Genomic DNA, 27,140 nt, shown 5'->3' with positions numbered 1-27,140 from the left:
CAATAACAACTTATAAGGTATTTCTCTCGCCTTCTTGGCAGGCCTTCGTAGTGTAGTGGTCAGCACGCTCGCTGCGTATTCGAGAGGCCCGTGGTTCGAGTCCGGCGAGGGCAATGCTCATTTTTAACTTTAATACTTCGAAATAATCTAATGTCACTACAATGGCGCCAGAACTAAAAGTGTGGTAAATGGTTATTCTCCCCACCAGGATTTGGTTATTGGGTCCCCTAATCCCCAGTCGCCCTTAAAAGGTATTTCTCACGCCTTCTTGTCCTGCCTTCGTGGTGTAGTGGTCAGCACTCTCGGCGAGTGTTCGAGAGATCCGTAGTTCGAGTCCCGGCGAGGGCACTGCTCATTTTTCATATTTTCTGTCATTAACCTAATGTCTCTCCAAACTTTGTAAACAACTGAACTGAGATGCTTTTCTTCGGCTTCTTAAAGTTTTTTACATTTATTTATTAAATGTTAAATGCGCGTGCTCCTGTATTTTTACTTTTCCGGCCTTTCTCTTAAAATATGTCTCGTGCTGCATTGCACGGGGAAATAAAACAATTTTAATTATAATTCTACTAAAAATAGCAAACTAAATGCAAAAATTAAAACAATACCATATGTTTCGATTTCGGTACCATCCGCTGCATACAATTTGAAATCCGCGGATTGTTTATCTTGTGTTGATGCGGGTAAAATACTAACGTCTGCCCCACTATCCACTAAGAAACGCATTTTCGATTTTTTATCTCTGATAAATTGGCGACTCTCTGGAACATCATTGACAGTAGAGCTTGCCGCCTTCTCTACTGCGCATTGATGTTTCTCTGGTTGAATGACCTATCAGTTGATCAACTGCACGGCTGAGTACATTTATCCTGATGTCGTTTGTTACCAAAACAGAAATGATAAAAAGAATATTCTACTTTAAGATTAAATCTTTTCCTAGAAGTACTGCGAGATCGTCTGCGGGACTGAGAGCTGTTCTTTATTCGTGGTGTCAATATATGATGAAGAGTCATTTTGGCAATTCGCTGTTCAATAGATTGAATTTTCTTTAACAGTTCTGTATTCAAGCAATTACCAGCTATTGATACACCATAAATCGCATGAAAAGGTGTCATATCTGAAATTTTATCACACAATAATCTCATTAGAACGTGTCATATCTGAAATTTTATCAGCCATGATTTACAACTTGGGTAATTCGTCGTCACTAACAAGTATTATATTACGCATAGAATCAGGTAATTTCTCCAACCATAACGTTTGATTAACTTTTCGGACACATCCGATGTTGCAACAAATTTGAATTTTCGTAATAATTGACTTAGTTTCAAATTGCCTAAATCGATTCTTGTAAGAAGTTTTTAATTCGAGTACTTTCCTTAAATATATCCAGGGTGCTACTTTGGTAGACGGTTGCACGGATTTTGGTGAATTTTTTTTGGCGAGAGATATGACTTATGGTAAACCCATTCCTGGACAAGTTATTTATGGTAACCGATACTTTGTTGTCATTTTATTTAAAAAATAATGCGTTTTATTATGAAAAATTCCGTATTTTAAATATTATTTATGGCTTCTAAATATTAAATATCAATTTAATGTTGCATTTTTATTTGAAATAAAAATTTTATTGTTTATGATATTTTGTATAATTTATGTTTTGGATGATGTAATCAATGACGTCACCTTACTTAAAACATGGACCTTATAAGAATTATATAATATCTCTTACAAGGTCCATGACTTAAAAAGTAATTGGTTTTATTAATCCTATAAATTTAATCTAATGTTTTAGACATTATTTATGGCTGTTAAATATTAAAATACAATTTAATTTTGCATTTGTTTTAAAAATGATTTTATTATGAATGATTATTTAAATAATTTTAATTCTATGCGTGATGTAATCAGCTTCCTGATTGGTTACCGAATAATTGTGCATTACCGCGCCATTTTAAAATTTTATTATTCATCTCTTCGAATTCCTCAGATTTCAAATGGACTGGATATGTCCGTATCGAAGATAAATGTTGTTATTGGTAATTACCAAGAATTATTGGCATCGGAATAAAAAAAATTGCCCTTTGAGACCTTATTTTCGCCAACCTGGCTTTCCTAATCAAAGATTTATTTATAAATTGTTACAAGCGTCAGAGAAAATTTATTTTAAACTTTTGGAGGAAACCTTGCTAATTGCTTCTTGAATCAAGATTTGGATCACAGATGAAGATCTCTCTTTTTTTTTTTTTTTTTTTTTGGTACTTATCAATATACGACAGGTAAAATACTTAAAAAAATGTAAGTATATAATTTTCTTTAACTTTATAATTGTATACTTCAATTTTTATTTAAAAATTAATACAATATTTTCAAAAATTCTTGAGATATTTATTGCCACATATGTTTTAATGTTAAATAGTTAAATCCTATAAAACTTATTTTAAAGTACTTGCATTTAAGTAATATTTTAATTCTTTTAAACGTTGGTATGATGTTTTTAATTCGATATTCAATTTAAGTAATATTTTAATCCAATTAAATGTTGGCGCAATGTTTTTATAGCGGCGTTTCTTTTCTATTATATGAAAGTAATAATTTAACCTTACTTTAGCATTTTATACTCTTAGTAAATGTATTTATTTACATTTGCCAGCCATCTTAAAAAACAACGTTTTCAACAAAAAATTAATCGATTATTTTTAACGATGTTTGGTTGAAATGCGGTTTAGCCCACTGCTTGGCGATTGTTTTTCAATGGGCAATAAACGCGCCAACATGGCTACCCGATATTTTGAAGCTGTGTTTCTATTCTGTTGCCACTAAATGCTATCGCCCTGTGTTATATTTAAAGAAATTAAATATTGAAAAATCTTCATAAATGTTTCTCGCATTGTGATAAAACAACGGTACCTAGAGCCATCAAATTTTGAATAACGTACGATTCCAACCTAATATAGGCATCTGGAAGCCCAAACTTTGAATTTGGAATTTTTTTTATTATCTGATTCATATTTTGTAAATTTTGAACGAATTTTTGATTATCAAGCTCAACAATTTCAAAGCGAGCAACGGCAACACAGTACGGTGAAAAAAAAAAAAAAAAAAAAAAAAAAACATTTTTATGTGCAGACCGCAAAACTTTGTATCGGAAGTTTAAAGCTATGCTCATTTTAAAATTATAAGTGTAAAGAACATGATATTTGATAAAGAAAGATAACACACAAAACATTAAATAAAAGCCCCTTAGGGCGTAATGTAAAATCTGAAAGCTTTCTCTTCTTTTTTTTTTTTTTTTTTTTTTGAATTTTTACTTGTTAATTTGAGCAGTTAATTCTGTTGCAGTTTGAATGTTCTAATGTGGTTGTTCTTTTTTTAATCAATTGTGTTTTCCCCTCTGTGGGTTTTTGCCATTTTTCTGCATATATTACGGAAACGGCTTATAAAACGTTAGTAAATTTACTTAAAGATGAGGGGGGTCCAAAAGGGTTTCCCACTGAGATAAATTCAATATACATATATATATACATATATAAAACCCCTCAAAAAGACTTTACATTTTTCCTGGAAAGGGTTAGTGAAAAAATTTTGCTTCTATGCTTCGTTTTAAAGTTGCTTATTTTAAATATTTTCTATTTCTTTTTGGCTCAATCCTAGAAGATTGGAAAAGCCGAGTTTGCGCAATTCTTTGATGCATTTTTAAGTGAAAATAGATCGATGGGCACATGGGAAAAGCCAATGTAGAGCGTAATGCCGAGTTTGTGCAATTCTTTAATGTTTTCTAAGTAAAATAGTAAATCGACTTGCACATGTACAAAGCCAAGGCAGTGCGCAATGCCAAGTTTGTGCAATTCTCTGATTTTTTTTTAAGTAAAAATAGATGGATGTGTACATCGACAACCAAGTTTTTACAAGTTTTTGAAGTTTTTCGAGCGAATACAGATCGTTGTGCACATGGACAAAGCGAGGCTGTATGTTATACCGAGCTGTAATGTAACGTACTTTATATGCAATGTTTAATGTGTCGTTTGTGTATTTTAAATTTGCATTGTTTTAATTGCAATTTATACTTTAGACATCTTTTTTATTGTATTTTTAATTGTTTGGTTTTGATATGTTGATAATGCTTTCCGAAAAATATCGATAATCCGACAATCTACTCAATAGTAGCAAAATTTGACCCTATAAATAACTTACTTTTTTTTATTTTAATACGTAGTATTTGCTATCGCAATTGCACTTGATAGTATGAGTTCATTGATAATATGTGTGTGTGTGTGAAGCATTGCTTAGTGTTCCAAATTTGAAGTACTTATTTTCTTTCATTGTGAAAAATTAGATTTTTTTTTATTTGTAGAATGTATAGAATTCAAGTATGACTATAGAATATGACGTGATTTAATAATTTAAGAAACAGTGATATAAAAGTTGTGTATGATGTTGATCTGCAATAAAAATATTTATTATTTTTTTTTAACGTAAAGTTTAAAATTTTTAGAAAATAATGAAACTTGTCTACTTACTAGTACCTAAGGAATTGTGTCATTACGTAGCAACAAGGTAATTTGTAAAAATGATAAAATTAAAATGTTCGATAATAAGAATTTAAATTTTTTGGCAACTACTCCGGTAAAAGAAAAAGAAAAAAAAAAGAGGGAAATAGTTATTGATTCGAACGTATTGGCAACAGAGAGAAACCAGACGAAAACCGTAGAACTAGCTTTTTTTTTTTTTTAAGAACTTGAACTCGATTTATGGTAGTTTTTAAATCGTCTGTTATCGAATATTGTGTTCTTTAAATGATTATCCTTTTAAACTAAAAATGCAAATAATATTATGTCAATATAAAACCAAAAATCAAAATCATGTGTATGATTTATTTTACTTTGAATCATTCACAAAAGAAGAAGTTAGTATTTTTCTAGTAGCTATCCGGAATATAATCCAGCATTAAAAAAATCATCAAAGGGGGGGAGGTCAGTCTTGAAATTTATTAAGCCCTTATACTCGTATTAATAGATTTCACGCATATTGGAGTATATACTATTTTATTTAAAAGACGCGCAATAATTTGCAACATTCTGATATACGAGTATTAATTGCCGCAATAAATTTAATAATAAAAATCTTTTTTTATTTGTATAAATTCTAAAGCTTAAAAATCTCTGAAAATACTGAAGCTGTATGAAATACAAATATGAGAGACTGCAACGTTGTTTACTGTTTTAATAACTGGTACAATGTACTTACTGTATTATTATAACTTAAAATATAAAGAATTTATTATACTTATATCTATAGAGAATACATTATAAAGTTACGGTGCTACTTTGGTAGACGGTTGCACGGCTTCGAAATATTAAAAATCAATTTAATTTTACATTTTTATTTGAAATAAAAATTTTGTTGTTTATAATATTTTATATAATTTTATGTTGTTGATGATGTAATGAATGACGTCACCTTACTTAAAAAGTCATTGGTTTTATAATTATCTATAAATTTAATCTAATGTTTTAAACATTATTTATGGCTGTTAAATATTAAAATACAATTTAATTTTGCATTTGTTTTAAAAATGATTTTATTATGAATGATTATTTAAATAATTTTAATTCTATGCGTGATGTAATCAGCTCCCTGATTGGTTACTGAATATTTGTGCATTACTGCGCCATTTTAAAATTTTATTATTCATCTCTTCGAATTCGTCAGATTTCAAATGGATTGGATATCTCTGTTTCGAAGATGAATGTTGTTATTGGTAATTACCAAGAATTATTGGTATCGGAATAAAAAAATTGCCCTTTGAGACCTTGTTTTGGCCAACCTGTCTTTCCTAATCAAAGATTTATTTATAAATTGTTAATAGCGTCAGAGGAAATTTATTTAAAATTTTTGGAGGAAACCTGGCTAATTGCTTCTTCAATGAAGTGCGAGATATGTGGATAACAGATGAAGATGGTTAAAAGAGCCGATTCAATTATGATTTCGATTTTTTTTTGTGGTACTTATCAATAAACAAGAGGTTAAATTACTCAAAAAAAATGTAAGTACATATTTTTCTTTTATTTTATAATTGTATACTTCAATTTTTGTTAAAAAAAATAATACACTATTTTCAAAAATTGCTGAGATAATTATTGTCACATATGTTTTAATGTTAATTATATTTTATATAACGTATTTTAAAGTATTTGAATTTAATAATATTCTAATTCTTTTAAATGTTGGTAGGATGGTTTTTAATTCGATATTCAATTTCAGTAATATTTTAATCTAATTAAACGTTGGCACAATGTTTTTATTCTCTTTTTTGCTATATGAAAGTAATAATAGCCTTACTTTAGTATTTTATACTCATAATAAATGTATTTATTTACACTTGCTTGCCATCTTAAAAAACGACATTTTCAACAAAAAATTAATCCATTACTTTTAACGATATTTATTATTTTTTTTTTTTTAGTTTCGAATACTTTACTATGCGTAAAAACAGCGTTTTTCAAGATGGCTGACGATTGTAAAAATCGCGCCAACAATTGCGCCAACGTAAATCGCCAAAAATCCGTGCAACCGTCTACCAAAGTAGCACCTCCGTCTCTTTAAATTATTTTAATCCACTTTTTAATTCAAAAATAATCTTCATTAAAGCTCTTAGTATGCATAAACTATATTTAGAACAAAATTGAATAATCTTTTCGTTGCCATTCCAAATAATACAAAAATCAAATAAAACGATTTTAACTATTATTTAAAATTTCTGTATAAGTTCAAGCAACAACAAGTTTTATGATAATCTAATAAATCCCGAGTCTTTTTTCTGTTCTGACAATCCACAATGCGTCTATAAAATTATCCACAGCTCCTGTAAAATTATATTTCAATGAAATCAATTAAAAATTCATAGTTCCTGTAAGATTATTTTTCAATGAAAATTACACTTTGTTCTCGTCAATTTCGTCAGTTTAAGTCGATGGAGTACATGAGTGAAAATTATCATCAACTGATTGTCAGTCATTTTGAATCGCTTAAAACTTACATAATACAGGGGTGTTTGTGCTCCGGGGAAACCCCGGAATTCCGGGGATTTTGAACTTCGATACCCGGAAATTCCGGGGATCCTCGTTCAAAAGGAAGTAGGAATAATAATGAATTATTTATTTTGATCTGGGTAATTTTGTTTGCTTTGAAAGCAGAAAACGCAAGGTCAGTGTGTGTGGTGAAAACTTTTCCTTTCTTTCTCCAAAGGCAGTGATAATGCGTGAAAAGGGGGGAAAAACTTCTTTTTTGATCTTTCCTTATTGCGAGTTATGACTCATTCCCCCGGTTCTCGGACATTCTCTTCTGAATTCTTTTCGGCAAGTAGGCGCGGCAGAAAAAAAAGGGAGAGACTTCGTTCGACCAGATGTGCGATCACGTGACTCTGGGTTCAAAGGTCTTATCTCTCCTGGCGTGGCACCAATAAGTAGAGAAGGGGGATTTTTCGCCGTATTAGCTATTTGTTATTGATCGCTTCTCAACTTTTTTTTCTCCGCTGTGTAAAATTTTCGTTTCATTTATTGATGCACGTGTAAATTTTTCGTTTCGTTTATTGAAATATTTTTTTATTTATGTACGCAAGAGAATTTCACTATGAAATTTCTCGATATAAATACTGATATTATACAATTAGAAGAAGGTGTCCGGAATGCATTTAGGTGGAATTGGATTGAACGGAGAGATGGTAATGGGGATACCATCGGCACATGGTGCAAGAAAATAAATGTTGCTGGACAAGCATATTGTGTTTTTTGTAACTCACTGCTGAAGTATGGTGGGGAAGGATTCAAGGCTTTCACAAATCATTCTAAAACTGTGACGCACTTAAAATATTCAAAGTGCATTAGACATTCAATGACTTTAAGTAATTATGCTAATTCAAAAAATACTGATGACTTACTGGAGACTGATGCTCGGCCATTGGATATAGTGACAAGAAAAGCACGCCAAGAGGTATTAATAACTTCGTTTATCGCCGAGAATTCTCTTTCTTTCAATGTAGCTCCCAATTTAATTGAACTCTGCAAACAGTTGAGCCGCGAACAGACGGCACTAAACTCGTTGGATATGTCCAGGACTACTGCATGTTATAAGATGGAATATGGGCTTGCAAAAACTATTAAGGAAAATATCATTAAAACTTTAAAGGAGACTCCATTTTCTCTGAATTTGGATGAAAGTACTAGCAATGTTCAAGAAAGATACTGGCAATATTGGTGCAGTTTTATGACAACAATCAAAATGAAGTTGTAGTTCATCATTTTGCATCTCTAAAGATGGAATCTTGCAATTCAGAAGCTGTTTTTAAAGCAGTTGTTAATACTATTGAAGATAATCATATTCCATGGGCAAACTTAATTAGTGTATTAATGGACTCATGTAACACCATGTGTGAAAAAAAAAGGGTGTTGAAACCAGACTACGATCAAACAAAGCACCCCAATTATTAGATATTGATGGTGACACATGTCACACAGCTAATAACTGTGCAAAAAAATTTGCTTCATGTTTTGATAGATACTTAGAAGATTTGTTTGATGACATCTATTTTGATATGAAAAGCTGCAGTAAAAGAGAAAATTTTTCAAAATCTGTGAATCCTTTGCCATTAAAAAACTTAAGCCCTTGAAGAGACCAGACCATAGGTGGGTGTACATTTTATGTGTTTTAGAAAGAATCAAAGATCTGTGGGATGCTCTTATTGCAATTTATTTTCACTACTTGGATAAAACTGATAAAGGGGATTATTTTTCTTATGTTGAAACTGTATGCAATAAAAGAAATATTTCCGCAGCTCACAAAAAAATTGTTAAAGGAGTGTATTCTTGCTTGCATTCCCAAGAACTCACAAAGGATGCTTTAGCTCGGAAAAAAAGAATACTAAATGGGTTATTTGTTATGCAAAACAAAACTTTATTGCATATGGCATTATATTCAGCAGTATTACCAGAGTTCAACACATATATTAAATTATTTGAAACAAAAAAACCAATGCTTCATTAAATACATTCCAGTATTTATAAATTGATGGCAAAATTTTTCTCTTTTTTTATGAAGCCAGAAAATATAGAGTGCACATCTTATAATGATTTATTAAAGGTTGATGTCACAAATCCAGAATTCCATCTACCTAGCAAAGTAATATTTACTGGTGCAAAAGCTTCCAATCTCCTGAAGAAATTATCAAAAAATCATCCAATAGTAAAAGAATTCCAAATTTCTCTGATGAAAGCTTATACTAATACAGCACAGCATATGAAACAGAAATTACCCCTTAAAAATTCCTATCTAATTAGTTTTACAGCATTAGATCCAGAGCTAAGAGGTAAAACCAGTAAAATATTAGCTTTTGAAAAATTATCATCTTTTATGTCCCATATTTTTAGTGATAATGAAAAGTCAAAAGTAGAAGCTGAAATAAGGTTATACCAGAGTGATATTGATATCACCAAAGAAATGCTCTACACATCTGATGAAAGTGGAAATTAAGTCAAGTGTACAATTGATAAATATTGGTCTAAAGTTTTTAATTTAAAAGATCATTTCACAAATGATTATAAGTATCCTACATTGGCTAAATTGGTCAAAGCCTGCCTTAACTGCTTCCATAGCCCATTAGTGGAAAGTGCATTAACCTGGGGAGCAATGTTATAAATTTTTAAAAGTTCTGAAAAAGTAAGCATAATGACATGCAATGGTCCTAACATAAATGAGTGTAAAAAATTTTTTTTCGTCCCCCTTTATGGAAAGGAGACCGGTTTCGCCTTGAAACCAGCGCCCGTCTAGAGCATTTAAGACTAAGCATTTGCTTATTTATCTTTACTTTGCTGGAAAGTATTTGAACGTAACCCACATTGCAGATTATACTAGTAAATTACTGAAAAACTAATGAAGTAAGTAATATTTGCATAAACACGTATTTTTAAATATAAATAAAAAATTTAAAACAGGAAACAAAAATATGAGACAAAAAGTAACTAATGATGCACTAAATTACTTACATAAAACTATGAAATATTTTTAAAAATTATGTTAAAAACTAAGACAATTATATCTGGAAATATAATAAATTTAGATGTATACAAATATTTTACTATGAACTAGAAGAATGAGAAAAGCGACGGCTAAGAGAAGCAGAATAAAAACTGTGAGTGTTCTTCAGGGTGTTCTGTGTCTCTGTAAAAAATAAGAAATGTTTTCCTCTCTCAAAAGCTCCATAAATCCTCATCTTTAAAGACACTCAAACGATGATATGATGCAACTGCTTACAGCAGTGATCCGAAAGCAATAAACACAGCTGTAAAAAATCTCGCGACTGCGTCATCTGATTATTTTTTCGATGTCTCAGAGGGGGGTGGTTTCATACTGAAACCGCGCTGAAAACATTCAAAATTAAAAGGGTTCCATTACTTTTTTTGTGAACTAAGGACATTTCATTAATCATTGATGCCTGCTTATAAAATATATTGTGGAAAAATTAAAAATTGTTGGGTTTTTTGTTCTTAAAATAGCCCAAAATGAATAATGACAGAAACAAGCTATTTTTGAACAATTCGTATCAATTAATGGATGCCCAAAAAGGTTTAGTGCTGCCATCTGTTATCAGCTTTAAGAAGAAATTTAATTTTAGCAGCGGTTTTGAGAAAATGAAACCAAATTTTCTAAATTTAAAAAAAATGTTGAAAATGCGGTTTCAAGGCGAAACCACCGCCCCTGAAAGGGTTAATGGATACACTTGTCACTGACTATAGAACCTCTCAAAATCGTAAAAAACAACCTTATATTTAGCGTAGGTATAATGAAACACTCAATCGATTTCGAGGGCAGCTAAAGGTCCCTCCTCATCAGGAGAAAGAAATACATAGAAAGAAGAAAATAGGAATCACAGAAACACGTGGTGCTTATCAGCACTGCACGTGGTTATAACTAGTTATAACCACGTGATTATACCTACGCTAAATATAAGGTTGTTTTTTACGATTTTGATTGTCACATTAGCGTGTTTCTCTTCTAGTATAGAACCTCTTTTAAGATTGATTCCCTAGATGCAGTGCAGACTATTAAATATGATTTAATGGCTTCTAAAGAAACCTCATGTGAAAAATATGTCTCAAAAAATCGAATGACTGATCCAATTCACAAAGATCTCTTACTGAATATGAACAGAAGTTGTAAAACATATCAAGAGGACTTAAAACATGTATTTCAGATGAGTCACCTATAAAAGTCTCTGAAAAACCTTCTACATTAGCAGAAAAGCAAACTGCTTCTACATCTGCATGTGCAGTTCTCGAGGAAATTTCTTCAACTGTAAATGAGGAAAATAAAAGTCAACCTTCCTGCAATTATGAAGTTCACCACAAAAGAAAGACAAGCTCACAAACATCAGAAAATAAAAAAAAGCAGCAGAAATTAGATAATTTTTTTAAAAGAATTAATTCGGGTAATTTAAAATATTTACATAAAATGTAGTAGTTTATATGTTTGAAAATTTATGGTTATTAATTTTGCAAAAAAGTAATTCATTGAACTTTTATAATTAGGTCATTCAATACTTCATAATTGTAATTTTTCATTTCTCCCCCCATCCTTCTCGAAACTCCAAAATGTCGGTAGTAAGTCCGTAAAAGTTTCAGGGGATTTTTTGGGGTCCCACAAACACCCCTGATAACATTTAATACAATTTAATTCGAGATCATCATTAACTGGTTTCAAATTTGATGGGCATCTATAAATCTCTTCTAAGTTTAACACAAATTATTACGCAGTTTGTGAAATTGATCCACTTAGAAAATCGTAGAATAGACACAAAGTGCACTAAAACAAAGGGCGTAGGATAACTAATCATATAGCTTAATATTATACATAATCATAATTTAAAGAATAAATGCCTTATCTTATTAATCACAAATTAAATAATGACAGACTAGAAGAATCTTGATAATATGTGGTTTTAGAGAACTAGATATAAGAAAATTATACTTTGTAAGGCGACAGCACATAAGCAATGGTATCTTAGAGATGTGAAATTCAATACTTCATTAGCTTATTTATTTTCTCGGAAATACAAGGTGTATTTTTTAACTGACGCTAATCTGTCAGCTGGAATGCCACCAAGACTAATGAGACTAATGACGATATGGGACAAAAGGTTAGTGATTAGTTCCAAAAATCGTTTATATGGAAAACGGGGAGCTGTTGTAGATTGCACAACTGAAAATTTGCTTGAAAAGCATGTAAAATTTTAAAATGCAAATGCGCAATTACATAAATGATAACAGCGTCAGCAACTCAGTCTGTATAAATTAGGGGAAAACACCGAGGGATATTCTGAATGTTATCTGGGTTAAACATGCGTCTCACTTTACCTCAATGCATATTACTTGTGAAGTAAAGGCTACTTAGAGTAAAGGTAAAGACCCTCTATCAATATCTATAGGCCTGTATCTATCTACGTAAAGTCCCTCTATCAAGTAATGCATTGAAAGGCATGAGTTTCAAGGAACAGGATTCCTTAGCAATTCGGTTTGGTAAAGAACAAAACCGATATCAGAGCAAACACTTACTGATGTCGCGACCGCAATCGCTGACGGCAGACGCGTACTAACGCATGAACTGGACATTTGCTCCGATATCCCAATAGCATAATGGCCCCATGGTAATTCATCTGCATTCCATTTCTGTAAGTGACTGTCATATTAGAAGCCCCAGCACACTGGTTTGCCCGGTGAATTTCTAATGCTGTTAAGACCGTTATTGCTGTTGCGCTAATACTGTTGACGGCTGTGATGGAATTATTGATGGTGGAAGCAGTGCCCTGCGACTAGTGCGACGATTAGATTTGACTCATTCAACAGTATGGAAAATCTTGCGGACAATTCTTGACATCTACCCATACAATATAAACCCAGTGCAGGAATTAAAACACAACGACTATGATAAGTGAATGGCATTTGCTCTGGAATTCCTTACCGGGATGGAGATAGACGATTATTGAGGTGGAGACTTCTGTGGGGACATAAGTCCCACAGAATTCTCCAAGCCAAAAATCTTCACCTAAATGGGGCTGACAATACTTTCTCGAATTTGGACATCTAAACAATCACATACAGTTCGAGAAATCCAGTTGCATGCACCAAAAGTCATTGTTTGGTGTGGCTTCACAACAGACTTCCTAATCGGACCATTCTTTTTTTAAACATAACTTTACGAGATCACAGACATGTACCGTTTCTAAGCAAATATATCATGATATACTGACTAGGTTTGTCATTTCACAACTTCACCAGAGAGCAGTTATTGTATAACATATCGAAATCATTGGAAATCATATACGGTTATTGAAGTTGGATACGGATACAATTACATATAAGGATCAATCACAGTCTTTCAATTACAGTATCAGTTACAGTTATACAGGGTGGACCACTATGCCGAACGATCGCAAAGTGTAGCGACTTTTTGCGATTTCTTGCAAAATTTGGAGACAAAAATTAGTTGGGTAAATATTGTAAGATTACCTCTGTTCGCAATCTGGTGATACCTTTTCTCTCCAATTTAGTGAGAGAGCCATTTACATCAGATTTAAATATACTTAATCCTGTATTCTTATTTTAGCGACAGAGCTTTAGTGTTTTCAGAATTTTCATACAACAATATTCAAAATTCATAACATTGCCGCTTCCCAAGGAATTCACGTCCCGGGCAGTACAATCTCTGGACAGGAAGCCATACTTAAAACTAAGGGAAACTCATCCTAAAACAATAATTTCAGCAAATAACATAGAACACATCAAATACTAAATCAATAAATAAATGCATGAATTTGCAAAGCTATTTATAAATTCGAACAAGATCTCAGTATAATATTTACAAATTACGTGTACACTTTGGGGATTACGTGTTAAGGCCATAGTGAGGGGCTACCCTATCATAATGAACAACGTTAGACTCAGAATTTAATGACTTAACGGATCCAAGCTATGACTTACGGATCGTTTAGCCTACTTAGGACTGTGTTAGGATCGTCTCAGGGTGCATGTAATTCATAAGAATCGGAATCTTTCCGTCCAGTCAGATAACATAACATTTTGTCACCTACGTTGAATGAATGTCCTGTGGCTTTCGTGTCATATCGGGTCTTCCTCTTCTCCGCCCCAAATTAACTCACTCTCGGGCAAAATTGTGCATCATTTCAAGCCGTGCTGAAGATCTGGAATATACTTCTCAGACGATTACGGCGCATCCGGAGGATGACCAAACAAAAGATCACAAGGAAGATGAAGGTTATGACCGAAGAGCATTTTGGATGGGGAATAATAGGGATTCTTATGGACGGCACTGCGATAGACCACTAAGAACGGAGGTAACTTCTGGTTCTAGTCCTTTTGATTTTTGGAAACCATCAACAAGACGTTGTTAAGGATAGTTCTATTAAACCTCTGTACCATGCCATCTGACTGTGGATGTAAAGTTATTGTTCGGTTTTTGTCTATTCCGAGTAGTTTGCAGAGTTTTTTAGTTACATCCGAAATAAAATTTCTTCCTTGATCGAAATGTTACTGAAGAAATACTCCAAACCTAAAAATCCAATATTGTATCATTACCTCTACTACAGTGGCAGCCTCTGTAGTAGAGGATCAGGGGTAGGATACGCTTCAGGCCACTATGTGAAGTAATAAATGACAAAGAGCTTGTATTTGTTGCCATTAGCGGTTCGTGGCAGAGTTCCCAAGACATCAAAGGCGATGCGTCCAAAACGGGCTCCTACATTATAATGTTGCAGCTTCCCTCGGTTGCGTTTTGTCGGTTCTTTTCGACTCGCACAAGCATCTCATGATTGACAACGCTATCGTACATCAGCGCTTTCATTACTTCAACAGAAGCACCCTCGAACTCTATGCAAATTCTTTATTATTCCGAAGTGCATTCCTGGCGAACTGCATCTTTAAGGACGACGAAGATCGTATTATATTCTCCAGTGCCAAGATATAGAAACATCTTCTTACTCGGCTTCTAAAAATGTCTGGGATCCGAGATCTTGGAATTATCAACTCTCATCGGAATGCGTGTCCATCATCCAATTCCAACATCAGGGACAGGACGCCGTTTCGAATATGGAGTGTGTCCCAGAGTACCCAATATAGTTTTGTTCATAGATTATAGATCAAAATATTTTGCATGGTAGATTTCCTATTCAAAGACTATATTAAGTCAGTTATGGGTTTAATGTTACCATCTTCTAGCTGGTCATTTCTGACTTCGTCACTCCATAGGTCTGGATCAGACGACGTTTAAGATGTGACTTGACGTGAGGCAAGGTTGACCAGCTTGTATTTCGCTTCTATCCTGGAGCAATATCGGCAGCCTTCTGGGCAGGTTCTTATAAGCTGCGTTCAGACGGGGGCGTAAAGGGCATACGTGGTTAAAGCTGAGCTCCGTTGCCAAAGCCACCAGTCTGTGCTACGTCACAAAATCTGGTTTAGGGCTCGTGGCATAGGGTTCAAAGTTTTCAACTTTACGCCAAGTTTGGGATAAGCGTCGACCAATCAGAGCGAAGCTAAAACGAAGCGGCGTTCTGCAGAAGATTTCGCTGTCACAAGACAAGCAGAGCGCTCGCGGGAAATCAATCGAGCAGGAGAACAGCGCGGGAAAGTTGTAGACACATCCACGCATGCGCAAATTTAGCTCCTCTCATTGGCCACGGCTTACATTCCGTTCTGGGAACGGAACTCCCGTATTTTATGCCCTTATGAGTATGCCTCTATGCCCTATACGCCGCCGTCTGAACGCAGCCTTGGGAGTCTAGTCTGGACACCGGTCGAGATCGATATTGGAAAACCAGTCGGGATTTTCTTTCCACACGACAGCAAACAGGAGAGCAAGTCCGACCACTTCAAATTCCGTCTGCGGAAAGTGAAGTGGAAATTTCGCGCGGAAGGGACGTTTATTGCACAGCAACTAGACTGTCTCACCACTAAATTGCCCGAGTTTGTTATCAAAAGCAAAGAATCTATAGGTCAAGAATCTATAGGTTTATAAGTTCTTTAGTCTAAAGTGCTGTTTCGGGCGTGCTTATCTCTCAGGATGGCGGTAGCCAAAAAGAACAATTATCAACCAGTTCAAGTAAATGGTGAAATTTTTCGAAAAATTCGCTGCTAAGCAGTAAACTGGATAGCACATTTAGTAAGGCTGTTCGGTGATATCTCTTAAATGCTGTTGTGTACTGTCCGCTCAGGCAGCAATCCCAAGCTGAATATTTAAACTCATACATAATGTGCTGAAATACATAAGCACATTTAGTAAAGAGCATAGAAAAAAGAAATGGGTAGAGTTAATGGATATTTTAAACGCAATGGCCTTTCTAGAACTTCAGATATGTGAAGAAACATAACCATAATTTCACTTATGATCTTATGCCAAAATGGAAATTTTCTAAAAGGTTATATGTTTGTAAACTATTTGTCAATAGGAATTTTACGATTAAAATATTTGTCTTAAAAGGTCATGCAACAATGTCATAAATCAAATCACTGAAATATAGCATCGCGTACGCGTGTTTAATATTCCTATTGAATTTGAATCAAAAATTTTTTACAATTTTAGGAGCTCATGATTATATCAATATTTTATTTATTCATGATTTATACCTATCACGTAACAACAGATAAACCATGTATCGCATATATATATATATATATATATATATATATATTAATTTAACAAATATTCTCTCATTTGTATAAAGCTAATTTTCATTATTAAAATTTAAATTTAAATTAGCTTTCTACGAATGCGAGAATATTTGTTAGATTTAAATTTCATTTCTTGCAGCAACGGCGCTAGAGAATTATTTGAATTTAATTTAGCTTTACTATTTGTTCTTATATACATATTATATTTGTATATAAAATGGAAGGAAAAATTATACATCAATGCATATTAAGCGAATGGAAGGATTTTCTGTTTATATAAATGAACCTTGGCATTCTTCCGTGCCATTAGGCGCAATTGCAGATATATATATCTGCAATTGCACGACTTAATGACCGTGGGAACCGTTTAAATTTGCGAGGATTAAATTGTCCCAAAATAAGTGCTACATTTGTGGAAAGTAAAAACTGAGAATGAAAACCTAGTAACGCAGCGTTACAGTCCTTGTAGTATACATTATAATTTTACTGATGTCCATCTACTAAACTGCATCGAAAGTTATTTATGACTCCACCTACTTGAAATGTAGCACCTAATTGGGACAAAACTTTGGACCTAAGTGTAGCAACTAGTTTGGGAGGGAGGGAATATAAAATTTTGAGACTGCTAGTGTTGAATACCAAGTACTTCAATATCATTGACAGCATATTTTAAAAATAAAGCCATATTCCCTAAAACAAAAAGTCTTAGCTCTATTAATTACATATATGGATTAATAAAGGATATATGGATTAACGGATTCGACATGAATCTCTATTACTTCAAGTGTTACCACAAAACACTCAACCAGGTAGACATAAATTCATGCACAGCATACTCATACATCACACTAATAACAATGAGATATGCGCTTTAAATTTTTGAAGCTAGTACAGACAGCATTCAAATATTTCTGGATCAAACATAACAAATACGAGATCTAAAAATTAATAAATTTCGTAAAAAAGCTAACGCAGTTAATATCTCTTATAAAATATATACGTGAATTCATTCTTAAATTTTAATTGCACTAAATTGATATATATATATATGATAGGTTAAAATATCATTTATGCAGAAAACCGAGATTATCTCCAGTCTCATTAAAAAAATTATGATATTTTTATTTCAGAAAGACGAAAAAATGATATGAAGCTGAACACACATACACACACATTAAGAAGCTTGTTTAAGCACAAAAGCTGAGTGAAAGAAACATATCAAAAGAATTTTAAAGCTTTAAAATTTTACGTGATGGTGGCTTTTGTTTAAGAAATTGTGTATTATGTATTTGTATTAAATCTGTATTACATGAAACTGATGGAAATGCTATCCGTCCTACAGTTATATGTTGCGAATAATCATTTAAATACAATCGTAAACATTTTTTTAAAGGAAGAAAACTTTGCAGTATAGTACGTAACAATATACAATCCTATGTTACTATTAGTTACAGCGGCACGTTTTAATAAAATACACTTTTTGTTAATGACGAGCCACATTACAAATAGAGAATGTATAACAAAAGTGTAGCAGAATGCGAGCGACACCTAGTGATGAATTTCGCGAAAGCCACTGAAAACTGGGAACCGGAATTTCCTTCAGTCTGGCAGGCCTTGAGTATAAAGGCCCGTTTCCACTACTGCGTATGCGTTGCGGTGCGTATGCGTTTCTCCAATCAGCGAGCGAATTCACTTTGATTGACATCTGCAATCCGGTCGGTGTGCGGTAACGGATGACATACGGATGGAGTTCAACAATGTTCAACTTCTATCCGTATGTCTGCGGTTGCTTTGGGGTCACGTGGTGAAAAAGGAGCAATCAGGTGCAGTGACTAAAAATTAATGGCGGCAGAAGTAGCGATGAACGCTCGCTAATAGGGAAAGAATGTTTTGCTAAAAAATACTTATTTCTGAATTAACATTATAGCGAGAAATCTGCGTGCTGAAAATGACAGCAATCAGCTGAATTTAGTTTAAAATGATAAGAAAAACAAGATAACTGCAACTACAGTACTTGTTCATTCAAGAAAATCAGCGGCAAAAATTATCATTCCAAGTCCATGAAATAGCAAAATTTGTTCTGATAATCATTTTTTAGTTCTGCATACTCATTTAGCTTTAATGAAAATGAATGTCTGACTATATCAAACTGCTATAGCAAATTAGATATGATTAAAAGATTTGCTATTTTTTTCTTTTGAAACAGGTAAAAACTAAAAACGTTAATTATAAATTAAATTTGATAGCCTTTTAAATACTCCAGTTCATTGAAGAGTATGTTAAATTTGTATTTCCCTTTATAAATATATCTTTTTGGATAACATATATTTGTAAGCACATGAAATATATTTTTAGCAGCCCGTTTAACTTCAATCGGAACGCCACTTTAAAAGATAATGATTTTTCCAAAAAATGTACTAGAAGCTGAAGAACAAACTCTGGTGAATTTTTCAGACAATAGCAAAGTGAAATAGGACCAAAAAAATTAAGTTTTAAGAATTGATTTACTTGATGATGTATATAACCCAAAATATGCATGCGACTTACGTGTAATCCTAGCTTAGTGGTAAAGCTGATGGTAACGATGTCCCCCTTTTTGGAGTCGTAAGTTCGAATCCCAAACGCTTTTTGCACCATGTCTGCAACTTTCTTACCTTTTTATTCCAATTTGATCTATATTCGTGTTTTATAATTTATTTCTATTATTATATGCATTAAATATATTGTTTTATTTATGCTCTTATTTATTTAAATTTTTCCCGCAAAAAAGTTTGAAAATTATATAATACTAATTTAAAGCATATCCTGTACATATATATTTGAATTTAACAAACATTCTCTATTCGTAAAAAGCAAATTTAAAGTTAATTAAATTTAAATGAAATTTAATGCAAACAAAGAAATGATTAATTATTGCTGTGCAAGTATCAAAATCCATGAATAAATATATAATTCCAAAAATTTATTAATCCTTAAAAAATTTATAAAAATGCATAAGTGAATAATGGGATAGATTATTAATCCTAAAAAAATTATAAAAATGCATAAGTGAATAATAGGATAGATTATTAATCCTAAAAAAATTATAAAAATGCATAAATGAATAATAGGATAGATTTAATCCTAAAAAACTTATAAAAATGCATAACTGAATAATAGGATAAATAAATTTTTGGAATTATATATTTATTCATGGATTTTGATACTTGCACTTGATTTACATATGCTCTCAGAATTTAAATGATATTGTATATTAGTTCGCAGCAATAATTAATCCTTTATTTGTTTGCATTAAATTTTATTTAAATTTAATTAACTTTTAATTTTTACGAATAGAAAATGTTCGTTAAATTCAAATTTCATTCCTTGCAGCAATGGCGCAAGAGAATTATTTAAATTTAATTTATTTTGAAACCCTGCAGATATATATATATATTTTTTCGTTTCACTTTTATGTGAATGTATATACAAGTGCTCAGACTTTGGGATGTTTACGACTCTAAACTTTCATTCCAATTAACATGAGACAGTATTAATGCCCTAAACATTTTTTAACAAAAAATTACTATAATAATTGCTTTTAAATTCAGTCCTCTCCTGCAGAAGCGCAGGAATTAATTAATTAAATATTTCCATTTTCTTTACCTAATGTGAGTATATATAAAGAGAAAAATCTTATTTTTATAACTTCTTGTATAAAAAGAGATATGAATTAAAAATGTTTAAATTAAAAATAATATTTTATCGATTATGTATAAAATATAACTGCCCATAGTGCATTTTAAAACAAACGAGATTTCTAATAAATTATCCAGCTATGACCCTGAAGTCAGCGGTATACAAGCATAGCAAATTTTGCTTAAATATTGTGAACCTTTCCTTACAGTTGCTCTGTACTTTTAAAGTACCAACTATTTTTTAATCCCTTTAACTTTTTTATTTTATGTTATTTATTTGTTTACTTTTTCACTAACAGTACATTTTAGTTTTAATAATATATATATTATTTCATAATATTTAAGGCTTCTAGAAACACAATTTTTTTTTTAATTTAGTTCAGCTTCTATAGAATTCGTGATGTTCATAATATGCATTGTAACCTTACTTATCTAAAATTCCATATCAAATCCAAAACAAACAATACTCGCTTAAGCGGGAAAAATTCAGATGTTCAGCGTCGTAACTTGCGAATTGCTCGCGCCAAAATATTACAGTGACACCTAGCGGCGGAAAATGAAAATATTTTACGCATACGCAGCAGTGGAAACGCTTGTACGGATGCCGTAGGCGTGTCTTCAATTGACGCAACGCATTCGTACGCAGTAGTGGAAACGAGCCTTTAGTTGGCCTTGCGCAGACATACGGATAGAAGTTGAACATTGTTGAACTCCATCCGTATGTCATCCGTCACCGCACACCGACCGGATTGCAGATGTCAATCAAAGTGAATTCGCTCGCTGATTGGAGAAACGCACACGCACCGCAACGCATACGCAGCAGTGGAAACGGGCCTAATTTAGAGGTGAGATAGACTGGTTGCTATGCACAGCCAACTCTATAATGGCCTTGAAGCGCAAAAATCACGTGATCTAGATGGTCGATGTGTTTTTGTGGTAGTGTGAGATTGCGAATCCGTGGTCGTGAATTTTTTAGATATATATTATGCTAATAGTGTTATGTAAGTGGATTATTTTGCTGTTCAAGTGATTTTAAATAACTTAAGCTTTATGCAATGGTAAATAATAGTTTTATCTATATTTCGGTTTACATCTTTTTAATTTTTACATTTGTTTGGGAAAATGTGTAGCTGTTCTCAAGCCTATCCAAGTGTTTCATTTTAGCATCGAATGCATTTACTCTAATTTGAATATTTTGCGTAGTATTGTTTGGAATATTTGTTTGGTATACTACTTTAGGAATTCTTTATTTTGATTACGTCTTTCTAATAACATATTTTAATACAAAATGCCTTGACGCTTCAATAAATTTGCTTGCAAATCCAATTACCACAAAAACGAGAATGTCACTACTTACTCTTTACCTAAATCATCCTAAAGAAGAGCTGAATGGTTAAGGAAAATTCCGCGAGATTTAAGTAAATTAAAGAACCCGTAATTTGTATGAAGCATTTTGATGAATCACAGATAATTATTAGAAAGTGAGAAGAAGCTTCGTTTTAAAAGCAATATTATAATTTCATCATCAACTATCAATGTCCTTTTAACGTCTCTTTTACCAGATTACAATAAGTATTCCATCTTTACCTTATGAATGTTGATGATTATTCAAATTTACTAATTAATGATTTTTCTATAGAAAATGTTCCTTCTGATATTTTACCAGTGCTAGTTTATGTTTCAGGTTATGTTTCCATGAAAGAATTAAGGGTGGTAAAATGCAGTATTTGCCAGGACTGGTTGCAAAGTGTTCATTCGGTAGATATAGCAGATGATAATTTTGGTTTTCTTAAAGAATTAGATAGGGGGAAATTAACTTTACCATCTGAAGTTGCTTTACTAACATCTTCAATTGCACATTTCTTATTTGGTGAAATTCTTAAAAACATGGAAGATACATTTCTCATATCAGGAAAGCAATTGGGTATTTTATATAAGTTATTTTGCATAGAGTTAGGTCAAATTAACTTTAACTTAAAAGATTCATGCACTTGTGGAATGACTTTGCAAACCTGGTTAGAAAATATCTGTTTGATAACTTGTAAAAACTTGTTAAATAATTATACAAAATATAAAAATGACAAAATTACTGTAAAATGTTCATATAAAAAAGTTAAAAAATTTATCAATTAATTTCAGTTAATAAGTCACAACTGTTTATTTTTATGTATGCTTCTGCATAAATTATATATAATATGTAATTTGGGAATACCATTTAAAAAAACGAGCCTAATCACTTACCTCTTAGGTGGTTTGAAAAAAGTGATACAACATAAAATTGGAGCTGGCACAAATAGAAGGCTGTCCTTTTTATGAATGTAATTAGCATTTAATTTTTCGAAATTTCCTTGAAAGATTTATTTATAGTATAACGTGCATGTAAGTTTATCTTCATACACAAATTTTCTAGCATTTAAGGAATTTTTAATTCATTTCCCTGTTTTGACAAAATTGTGATATCCAAGTTTTTATTAGTGAATGAAATGATGAGAAATGTCTCTGGATATTTGTCCTCTAAAAATTTATATAGCTGATACGAAGGTAGCGGCATGGAGTTTTACAAAATATTCTGCCCTTAATATTTATTTTAGTATTAAGAAAATCTAAATAAATTTTACATCCATAAATCTATTGAATTTTTCCCCTTTTGTGAATTTTATATTATTTTGGGAACAAATTTGATTTAGATTGCATAAATGGATTCCATTTTTATTAAAATTGCAGATATAAAGTTTGTATGTGGTCAAGGTTTTACTGATCTTGGTATGTGGTGATTCTCAACGATATTTTTAGTTACATAAACAAAGTACAATTGTTTTAAAAATTATTGAAGCTATGTATTCCCTTTTTTACCGCCTTTGATAATATTACACTAAGAAAATTTAATGCAAGTCATGCTACCTACTCACGTTTATTAATTTTACTCACATTTATTTTAAGAGAAAACTATTATTTTCGGCGAGATAAACTTCACGATTATAGTGAAGAGAAAAAGATCGACTATTTTGATCACGTGACCTTCCGAAAATGATATCGCTTCAAGGCCATGATAGAGTCGGCCATGGTTGCTATGCAATAAACGTCACTTCCGCGCGGAATTTCCACTTCACTTTCCGCCGACGGAATTTGAAGGGGCCAGACTTAAGGCTCCTCTAAACCTATATAGGAGCCTTAGCCAGACTAAGGCCAGACTCGCTCTCCCTTCTGCTGTCGAGTGGAAAGAGAATCCCGACTGGTTTTCCGATATCGATCTTGACCGGTTACCAGACTAGACCCCTTAGTATCTGAAATGTTAACGCTCATACGCAATCATCGTTTCGTTTATCAGCTTGACTTATCAGTTTTATTCGTACGGTTTCAGACCGCATAATGAAATTTTAAACATAATGATACTCATTTAAAACTGTGCAGATTTATCCTTAGAGTGATGTTAATATAATAGAAAATTTGAATCTGCTGTTTTTAGGAATCTTGAAACAGCATGTATGTTGATAGTTACAACCAAGGAGGTTAGAATAGATGGAGTAAGCCTTCTCCGTATATCCCCATGCAATGAAAATGAAGCCATGAAACGTCACGAATGTGACGTCACGACTGATAAATACGACCGGACTTCAGAAGTAAACAAACCCGCGTGCCGGCGAAGGAATTCTATCAGCAGTCGTACTGGTAATCTTTTAGAAGCTTCGAAGAATTTATCAAATATAAAGATGGATCGTGTTAGATCGCAAGACAATGATCACCGTAATTCAATTCATTCCTATTTCTGTAAGTTAAGCTTTATTTTTAAATTTCACTAAGCTTTATACTTTAAAACTGTAGTATATATTTAGTATAGACTTTAAAATTGATAGAATACTTTGCAGTTATTATTTTTGATTCTGAAGCTCCAAAAATATTTTTTTTCTCTCTTCATACAACACAGCAGATGGATTTTCATTCTTAAATTACTTAATATATTAACTTTACATTATATTATATGAATCATATTATTTTATGTAATCAGTTTTTTGAAGCTGTATTGCTAATGTAAAAGTCATTTTTTTAACAAGGTTAAGTTTATAGTGACAGTGAAAACAGTATCTACACTACTTCTGGTTTGTTAAGAATTAGCAATAAAGTATTCTGAAGAGCTATCTTTAAAACAGTTTTATGCACTTTTAATGCATAAAACTGTTTTAAGGTTATGCAGTTTTAATATTTGTTAATACGATGTAGTAGCATTAACATACACCACAACATACCGGTAAAGTTTTTATGCATAAGAAGCAAAAAAATAAGAAAATTAACTAGCCAAGTTTCTTATTTAGAAAAAAAAAATAATAAATAAATAAATAAAAATACCAATGAAGAATAAATCACTCTCTTAAGTGATATATGCCAGATGGCTAGATCTAGTGTATATAATTTCATTAAAGGGCAATTAAGAGCATCCTCTGTTTCAAATTATGGACGATGTTGGTTTCTGGAGGACAAAATATGCACATATTAACTTTTTTTTTTTTTTTTTTTTAAATTCTGAGCATTTATTCCATTTTCAGTAAAAGTGGCATAAATTAATTAAAAAGATTTTAGATTAAATTAATTTATTCCAGAGTTGCCTATATAATTTCAGCATTTTTATCTCTTTTAAGAGTAAAATATTTTAAGGAATTTAAATATTACTTACCGTTATTATGCTTTGTATCATTTTTATTTCATCAGTTTTTACCATCAGTTACAGGTGTATTCTAACCTCCTTGGTTACAACTACACCTGTATTATTTCTTTTGTGATAAGGATTTGGCATCGGCTTCAGAATATTTTCGAATAAGTTGGCCATGTTTGTAAATATAATCGCGTGCAACGAAAAACAGAAAAAATTCATAAGAAGAATGAATATTTATTATAGAAATTGTCGTTATCGTAATAAATGATAATTTGCGAATTATTTTAACACTTGTGAGCATACAGAATGGCAAAAATATTTATCCCAAATACTAGTAACGGAACGAAGGTTTACGACGATGACGTGCGTCTTCACCAATATGTTGATTTAAAAAATGAATCACGTCCTGAATTGTGGCAGTTGCTCAGCAATGATGTATTTCCTAAAAATGAAATCTTCAATAACACTCCAAAGAATGCAGATTGCCGTGAAAATGGTTACTGCACGACAGATGCTAAAGTATCACAAATTCCTTTCTGTTTCAAAGAAGGTGAGTCCTCACATTTTAATCCTTTTTTTGTAAATAAAAACCTAGACAGTACAAAAAGATATTGCTCAGATACTTCAGATAAGAAATTTTCTATTGAACCTGATCATTCATTAACTACTTCAAATAATTACTTTATCTGCTCTAATCGCCAAACAGATATCGATAACAGTTCAGAATATGAATTATCAAACCTATTATCATCGTGCTGTAAATTCCAAGAAGATGATTCTGTTAAGACTGAAGATTTTAAATGTAGTAATTATGTAACTGATCCACTTGAATATCCAGATTTGTTGTCAAGTAAAAGATGCAATGGAGAAAAAGTTTGCCATGGTAACTTCGAACAAACAGTTGTATCATTAATACCGAACAACATTCTGACAGATGAAACATGGAATAAATTTGGTTGTGAAAACAATGAAGGAAAATCACTTATCAGTGATACAGTAAACATATTTAATTCAGGTGGTGAAACAGGTTTAGCATTTGTAGATTTAGTTAGCAGTTGTTCAGAGAATTCATCAACATCAGAATTTAATTGTAAAAATAAATGTGAAAAATCTTCTGATAATACATCCAACACAGGAGATGTTATATCGTTAGCAGATTTAGCAAGCACTTTTCTCGAAAAAGTATCATCACCTGAATTTAATTATGATATCAGCAATGAAATAGCTTGTCATAATACTTCAGAAACCATATTCAGCATAGAAGATCAGATAGCAGCCTTAACAAATGACTTTCATGTAGATGCATCCTTGAATGCAATAATTTGTAAAACTGATGAAGAAAATTCTCTTGATGATACTGCAAAAACTATACTTAAGCCAGATGAAACAAACATATCATTATTCAGTTTAGCTGGTACTTATCCAGAAAATATATCAACATCTGAATTGCATTGCAAAAGTAACAGTGAAAATTCTTATGATGCTATATCAAGTGATATATTCAACACAGGCAATAATATATCATTGGCTGATTTAGCAGACACTTTTCTGAAAACTACCTCATCACCAAGATATAATTGTGAAAGTAATAACAAAATAATTTGTGATAATACTTCAAATAATGTATTCCACTTAGATGAAACATCATCATTAGCAGCTATCGCAAATGACTTTCTTGTAAATGCATTGGTGAGTACGGTAAATAGTAAAACTGTCCAGGAAAACTCTCTTAATATTATTCCAAAAGATATACTCAACTTTGAAGGCGAAGTAGATGTATCATTAGCAGATTTAGCTAGTAGTTTACTGGAAAATGTATCATCATCTGAATTATTGTGCAAGTCAGTTTTATCAAGCGAGGCAACTTCTGGTACTATGTATGATGTAAAAGTCACAGAAAATGAAATAGATAAGTTTTTGGAAGATTCAAATTATTTGAATAGTAGTGATATGCTTGGTAAAATAAAAAATGTGGAGGAATGTGATTATTTTCACATTCGTAAAAAAAAGAGCAAAACCAAGTTATCTCCTGAATGTTTTGAAACTGAAAGCAAAGATGCTCGATGCACACCAGAAGTCAAT

The 27,140-nt window shown here is 32.1% G+C and overlaps 1 long non-coding RNA gene across 1 annotated transcript in view; it reads left to right on the top strand.

The window, feature by feature from the left end:
• The first annotated feature begins 951 nt into the window (after positions 1–951).
• Positions 952–27,140, top strand: part of LOC146996211 (uncharacterized) — a 55,182-nt gene continuing 28,993 nt past the window's right edge. Inside the window, exons 1-2 of the long non-coding RNA XR_015042063.1 lie at positions 952–1,238; positions 1,394–1,490. This is a non-coding gene — a long non-coding RNA (uncharacterized LOC146996211). The remainder of the gene's footprint in view (positions 1,239–1,393; positions 1,491–27,140) is intronic.

The sequence above is a fragment of the Stegodyphus dumicola genome, chromosome 7 (genome assembly GCF_044657685.1).
Source record: "Stegodyphus dumicola isolate Sdum_Otavi_A_Nest chromosome 7, ASM4465768v1".
Classification (NCBI taxonomy): Eukaryota; Metazoa; Arthropoda; class Arachnida; order Araneae; family Eresidae; genus Stegodyphus; species Stegodyphus dumicola.
Note: the sequence above shows the minus strand (reverse complement) of the source record. Positions and strands in the feature narration are given on the sequence as shown.